Source organism: Cricetulus griseus, chromosome 7, assembly GCF_003668045.3.
Source record: "Cricetulus griseus strain 17A/GY chromosome 7, alternate assembly CriGri-PICRH-1.0, whole genome shotgun sequence".
Classification (NCBI taxonomy): Eukaryota; Metazoa; Chordata; class Mammalia; order Rodentia; family Cricetidae; genus Cricetulus; species Cricetulus griseus.
The window spans coordinates 85,270,648-85,278,069 of record NC_048600.1 but is presented as its reverse complement, the minus strand read 5'-3'; the positions used below and the strand labels follow the sequence as shown (position 1 = coordinate 85,278,069).

General features: G+C 45.5%; 1 pseudogene; it reads right to left on the bottom strand.

The window, feature by feature from the left end:
- Positions 1–4,021: 4,021 nt before the first annotated feature.
- On the bottom strand, positions 4,022–4,437 carry LOC100758208 (annotated as a pseudogene).
- Positions 4,438–7,422: the final 2,985 nt, after the last annotated feature.

Below are 7,422 nucleotides of genomic sequence, written 5' to 3'. Positions count from 1 at the left end.
GCCATTAAACAAATGCACCTCCCACCTTGATTTACTGGAAGAAAACAAGAGATGTTTTCCTTTCTGGGAAGGTATCATTCTTGTGCATGCTAACATGCAATGACAGAACTCTTACAAGCTTTCTCTGTAGCTTGTCCCAGAAAGGAACCCACTTAGAAACCGAATCTCAGCTGTGGAGCTAAGAAGATGCCAAGAGTTGGCTCTGCCCAGGGAGGGTCAAAAGTGTGAACAGGGAGCAACTCTGGGCAGGAGAAGGGTGAACACAAAGATGCTGGGTCCCCATGCCAAGAAGATAAGTGCCAGGGATACTTGGAAGATGTGATGACAAGGAGCATGACCGTTGACATCAACAGGTGGCCGGACCTCAAGTTCCATCCCTCACCGCACCTCACACCCTATGGGATTACAAAGCATCCCCACATCTCCAGCTTTGTCATGCCCTCATAACAGCCCTAGTGAGAATCCAAGTGACAATTTCCATCCACAGGACAGCTTCAGCTCAGAGGGAGCAGGTGGCCTGTGCCAGGAACAGACTCATTTTACTCTTAAGAGCCAGAAATGAAATAAAATCTAACTTGCTTACCTGCAGAACCACCCTTTCTTCTCTCTGTATCTCAACTGCACCTTTAATGATGTGAACTCTTCATCACTCCCATGGGCAAGCTGGATGTGTGGAGAAGATGGAAGTGGCATCTAGGACACTCTGCAGATCTACAGTTGAGTCACATGAACATATGTCATGAATTCTAACAGGAAATCACTGGACACTTGAATATATCCACTGTTTCCTAGCAGGTTACACTACTCCAGTAATGGCTCAATGCAACCAAGCTTGTCTACACAAAGTCTGACCAAGAACAGACACGGACAGGAGAGAGGTCCAAGAGCCCTCACCCCAGCTGCAACAAACTATTGGCCACTGCTAAACTGTGATAATGGGAAGCCACTGCCAGAACTTGTGTAATCTCATACAAGGCTCCCATGGAAAGTTCCAAACCCATGGTCACACAGACAGCTCTTTTTAAACTCACTGGGTCACAAAACAAAACAAAACAAAAATACATAAATATGGAAATGGGACTTGTAGCTAGGAAAAGGGGTTGATAAGAATGGGAGGGAGGGGAAGTAAGGTGGGTGTGAGAAAAGTTAGAAGTGTACTGAATTTATGTATGATTATGCCAATGAACAAATTTAATAAATAAAAGCACACTGGCAACTTTTCCTTTCCACACACCAAATAAAAAAAATCAGGCAAAGGCTGCTTTCATCTTTCCCACCAGTCCAGTGGCTTCGAGGACCTGTGCTCAGTGGCAGCCTAGGTGCCAGAGGGTGAGCCATGTGGCTCTGTTAAAAGCAACAAGACTTGGTGCTTCCAACTATGATGGTTAAAATTAGTGACAACCTAACTGGCGTCAGCCAAGAGAAATGCCTGGTAGAAGATCTGGGAATTTTCTAGAAGGATCCACTGATGGAGGATGACCTTTCCTCCAGAGTAGAGAGCACCTTCTAATGGAGACTCAGATGGAAAGAAGCCAGAGGTGGAAACTGCTGCTTTTGCCTGCTTGTTTTGTGCCTTGTTGGAAAGTGCAGCTACCCTGCTGCTGCTTCATCCATCCTTCACTGACAGCAGAATTTAGCTTTTCTGGCCTTCCAGCATAGACTGAAGACCAAAGCCCTCCAATAATCCTCCAGGTCTTCAGCGCCATATGGGAACTACTGAGGCATCTTGTCCTGTAGAGTGAGCAGCTCTGGCTTCCCAGCCTCCCCAGTATGAATATAGCCAGGGTTGGACTATCCAGCCCGTATCCTGCAAGCTAATCTAATAATATCTTTTTTGACATATCCATTTTTTCACTCTGTTCCTCTAGAGAACCCAGGCTAACACATTATCTTTATGAGAACAATGGCAGACCTCCCAGCCTCCTATCTCTACAGGCCTGGAGCTTCTGGGGAGGCTGCACCACCCTCCCCTCAGACCATCCAGGGAAAGACACTCCCTCCCTCCTTCTGAATGACTTCAGCTCCCTCCCCTCCTCAAATCCAGTTTGCCAGAAACCTAAACAAGCCCAGTTCAGCGGACAAATCAGCTCACAAAATTGTCAGACCAAATTGGCTTGTCAGTTACTTGCCGACAGGGCCTTGGAGAATCAGCTGAGCAGCTCCCAGGAAGGAATGATTTGTAGGCGTTGAAGCTCAGAGGAGATGCCCACAGAAAGCTCAACACAGAGAACATCTCTTTTATCCTGGGAAAAACAGGAGGTGCCCAGGTAATGATTTTCAGGAGGTGACAGTCATCTCCCTCCTGTACTGGCACGGCTGCAGCTGGCCACACATTAGTTGGGCAGCTGGTTCCTGTCCAGGTACCCATCTGACCCCAGCTCTTGAACCCACACAGACCTTCCTCTCAGGAGCCCCTTACCCCTCCCTCTAAGGTCTACAAGGACCTGAGAGAGGATTTACAACAGCGGGTTAAAACAATGCTAACTAACAAATTTGGTTACTCTCAAGTTAAAATTTCTCATAGGGGCCACAGGGATGGGTCAATGGGCAAAGTTGCTGGTTGTGAGAACTTGACATCCTGAGTTTGATCCCAAGAGAGAGTGTGAAAAGCCTGATGTGGTGTCACACATTGTAACTTCTACAGCAAGGCCGGAGGTGGAGACAGGAGAATGGGCTGGAAGTTCATGGGCCAGTTAGTCTAGAGTACATAGCACAGAGAAACTGTGCTTCAAAAACACAGTAGAGAAAGCCCACCTTTCCTCTGACCTTCTCAGACAACCATGACATGTACATGTAAGTCCACACACAGACATCTCACACACACACACACACACACACACACACACACACACACACACAAAGAGAGAGAGAGAGAGAGAGACAGAGACAGAGACACAGAGACACAGAGAGAGCAACAGAAATAAGGAACTTTAATTTTTCATATAGCTGTCCTGTAACTATGCACAGAAACAGCTCCAGGTGGTAAGCTTGCCCCTGTCAGAATTTGCAGGTCCCTGTGACAGATTCACACCTCAAAGCAGGGCTTTGAAAGGTGGATTATTATACATATTATGCATATATTAATATCCTTTGAGATTTTAGCATTAAAGGTGGATTTTTTTCTAAGTGCACTTTAGTGTCAATTGGGAACTTCCCACTTAGCAATAGGTTTTTTGCTATGCCACCTGCTATGGAAATAATAAGAAATATAAACTCAGTGTTGCAAATCCCCTCCTAGTATGTTCCAAATGGGTTTTCCATTGCCTGTGTGGGGTGGTGACAGGACTGGGTATTTGGGGAATTCAATGTCTGTTGCCACTTCTTGCATCTGGAGATATTCCTTACCCTCTCCTCTACCCTTCCTTCTTCCCAGCTTCTAGTCGCTCGTATGAACCATTTTCTGTTTCTATAATAAAATACCCAGTTGGGTGGTTGTGGCAATGCCTTTAATCCTAGCTCTTGAGAGGCAGAGGTAGGTGGGTCTTTGAGTTTGAGGCCAGCCTGATCCTGTTCCAGAACAGCCAAGGTTATACAGAGAGACCACATTTTGGAAGAATAAAACCCCGAAAAACCAAAACCAACCAAACAAAAAACCTTACCCAAGACTAGATAACTATAAAATAGAGAGATGTACTTTTGAGAATGAAAGTGCAAGCCCAGGCAGACTCATCAGTTCACACCATGGCAGATGACTTCAACAGTTCACAACACAGCAGATGACATCATGATGGGAAAAGTAAGATCACATGGCAAGATAGACAGTGGGGAAGGAGTCTAACAACTGACACCCAATGACTAAGTCATTCCATGAGATCGGTATTCCAGTGTCATGCTCTCAGTAAACTAAGAATCTCTCATTTGACCCTGCCTCTTAAGTCTAACACTTCTTAATTCTATCCCATTGGAGATCAAGAATCCAACACATGAACCCAGGGAAATAAACCACTTTCAAACCACAACACTCCCACCTTAGTGACTCAGACTTTCTCCAAGGACACCCATGGGTGAGTATATATATTTTAAAGAGCTCTGGTGGTTTTATTAAAGGAAGGCGTTTCTGGTTTACTACTTCTCATCAGTCTGTTCTGGCATGCTTCTAATAATATCAGAGTCACCTGAGTCAATGATAGCCAGTGTGCATACTCTGTAGTGTTTCCCACATGCTGTGCCCAATCAATGTTATTGCCACTGTAGTGATGGACCCCGGTCTCAGCCAACATGGCATAGTACTCTATTTCAGATTTCCTCAGGGCTGGGCAGTTGTTGGCAAGGATGACCAGCTTGGCTTTGCCCTGCCTGATCATCTTGAGCGTCTGTTTGTAGCCCAGCATGTACTTGCCACTCTTCATCGCCAGCTGGAGCCTGGAGTTGATGGACTCCAGGGACTTTTTCGTCTTCTTGGCGGCCACCATCTTCCTGCCTCAGGTGTGGTGCATCCCCAACCAAGCGCAGCCGCTAAGATGGCCGGGGAGCCGCTTCCTTTGTGGCTCCCCGGGTGAGTATATTGTTGCAACTTTTCTGTAAACCTAAAACCATTCAAAGTGAAACATCTATTTAGAGATAAAAGAGCCAGCTAAACATAATGGGCTCCAAATCTCCATTCAGGTGTCCCATGGCCAATTGCTTCACAAGCTTATGATGTAAGTCACAACCACACTACATCATAGCAGATGATAATTTTTCCCACATGACAAAAGATCATTCCTTCTATTAATATAACAGTGACCTTGCCCTTTGAGAAAAATGAGCCTGGCATATGTTGTAGAAGCATTTGATTCTCCATTCTGGTTGTGAATGACAGTCTCTCAGAGGGCAGAGTCCAAGCTCAGATGTTAGTTTCTTGTTTCAATTATCTCTGTCTCTGTCTCTCTCTCTGTCTCTGTCTCTCTCTGTCTCTGTCTCTCTCTGTCTCTGTCTCTCTCTGTCTCTCTGTCTCTGTCTCTGTCTCTGTCTCTCTCTCTCTCTCTCTCTCTCTCTCTCTCTCTCACACACACACACACACACACACACACACACACACAAACAAACAAGCATTCATCTACCCAGAGTGATAAGGGGAGAGGACTCTAGTGCACCTTCCCACATCATAACAATCAAACTAACCAGACACACCCACCCTCCACCCTCTGTATCCTTGGGTTTCACACCTGTCATTACCCAAGTATTTCACACCATGGATTCAACCAAGTGTAGACTGAAAATACTCTAAAAATAAATTGTGTGTATTACACATACAAACTTCTTATTTTTCTAATCAGCACAATGCAACTTTTTATATAATATTTACACCATACTAGGTACTATAAGCAATATAATGATGACTTAAAATGCATGCAAGAACACACAAAGGTTATTTGCAAATAAAATGTCATTTTGAAGAAAGGATGCCATAGATTGTGGTGTCATGAGGGAGTATAGGAACCAGTCCTCTGAAGATACCAAAGACTGACTATATTTAGAATTATTTGACTAGTTCTACATTGTAGTATATTGGTGTAATCATTCCATATTATTTGGACACCATGGCTACAACAGAAATTGGGATCCAGTGTCTTTGCCCCTACACAGAAGCCCTATCAGGCAGGTACTCTGACTTCAATTCATAGATTGAAAAGTTCATTCAGAGAGCAAGATGGTTTGCCCAAGGAGACATTAATGTCAGTCAGCAGTAGAGCTAAGGGTTAGCCCTAGGCCTCTGTAGAGATCAGAGTCTAGTGTTTGTCCCCAAGGTCATACCAAAAAATAGCACAGGCTGGCTTACACCAATGACTTAGCACACCATGTTGAGTTGTGTTTCCAAATTATTATTAATAAGCGAGCCAAAAATAATTATGAAGTGTCAAACTTAGAAAACCTTCGTAAGGAGAAAAGGCAGCAAGAGAAACCAGTGGGCTGATGGAGGCAGGGCCTGAGGCAGAGCAGATGCAGCCGGATGGAGTCCTCTAGGAGATGTGCAGGGATGAGGGCAAAAGTCTGAACCCAGAGTACAGAGGCACATGGGAGAAGGATTGAACAGAGAGTGCACAGGCACATTGAGGGGAGGCTGACCCCAGAGGACCTGGGGTGACTTGGTTATGCTTTCTGATGCTCTGATGAAACACCATGATCAAAAAAAGGTTCATTTCAGCGTAAGAAGGGACTTTGGGAGCCCATCCCACATGGAGGGATGCTCTCTCAGCCAGGACACATGGGGGAGGGCCTAGGCCCTGCCCAGGATGATATGACAGGCATTGGGGAACCCCCATGGAGGGCCTTACTCTCCCTGGGGAGCAGAGGGGGGATGAGGTGGGGGGCTGGTGGGGGGTTGGGGGAGGGGAGGGAGAAGGGCTTGACATGTGAAGCAGCCTTACTTCTAATTTGAACTAATAAAAAATAATCTCTGAAAAAAAAAGGTTTATTCATTTCCACTTCCACATTACTGTTCTTCATCGAAGGAACTCAGACAGGGCAGGGACCTGGAGGCAGGCCAATACAGAAGCCATGGAGAAGTGCTGCTTACTGGCCTACTCCCCATGGCTTGCTCAACCTTCCTTCTTATAGAACCCAGACCACCAGCCCAGGGATGGTACCACAGGCCATGCCCTCCTCCATTGATCACTAATTGAGAAAATGCCTTGTAAATTTGCCTGCAGTCCAATCTCAGGTGGCATTTTCTCAACCAAGGTTCCCCCCTCTCAGATAACTTCAGCCTCTACCAAATTGACATAAAAATTTCTAGCACAAAAGGAGTGGGGGAAAAGGCTGAACCCACACAGGAGCATGGGGGGAAGGCTGAACCCACAAAAGAGCATGGGGTAAGCTTAATCATGGGCACACAGTAGAATGGGGGAAAGGTAGACAACAAAATCTCCTGCAGTAATAGCTGCTTTTGATTGTGAAAGACTCTGACGAGAGTGCTCATTTTGGAAAGTCCCACTTACTCCTCAAAACAATCTGAAGAGACAGATTATTTTATTAGCTAGGACGGTTTGGTTACAATAATATTTCTGCGAAACCAAGTTCAGTTTAAACTCTAAAAGAACCTTACAGGCAAGATGTTGCTTTAAGTTCCTGCTCTAAGTGCTCTCTCTGATCCCAACACATGGCACTAGCAGATAAAACATAAATAGTGGGGGACTCAGAAGACAGTCACTTTCAAATGCAAGATAAATGTCTTTCTGGTCTAGAAATGGCAGAGAAAGACAAAGAGAAAAGATAGGGTGAATTGCAGGTCTAGCCAAGAGGTGGGGAGAGGAGGTTTATATCCTTTCCTATGGGACCAAAATAGCTATGTGCGAGACAGAGATTCTTAATCCAACTCCTCTGGGATATGTCCCCATGTCAGGAGAAAGGAGAAACTGCAATGTGCCCAGCCCAGGGTCATGGCTGTGTGAGAAAGGTGGACAGCATGGCAATACAACCTTCCAGCCAGAGCCTGTGCAG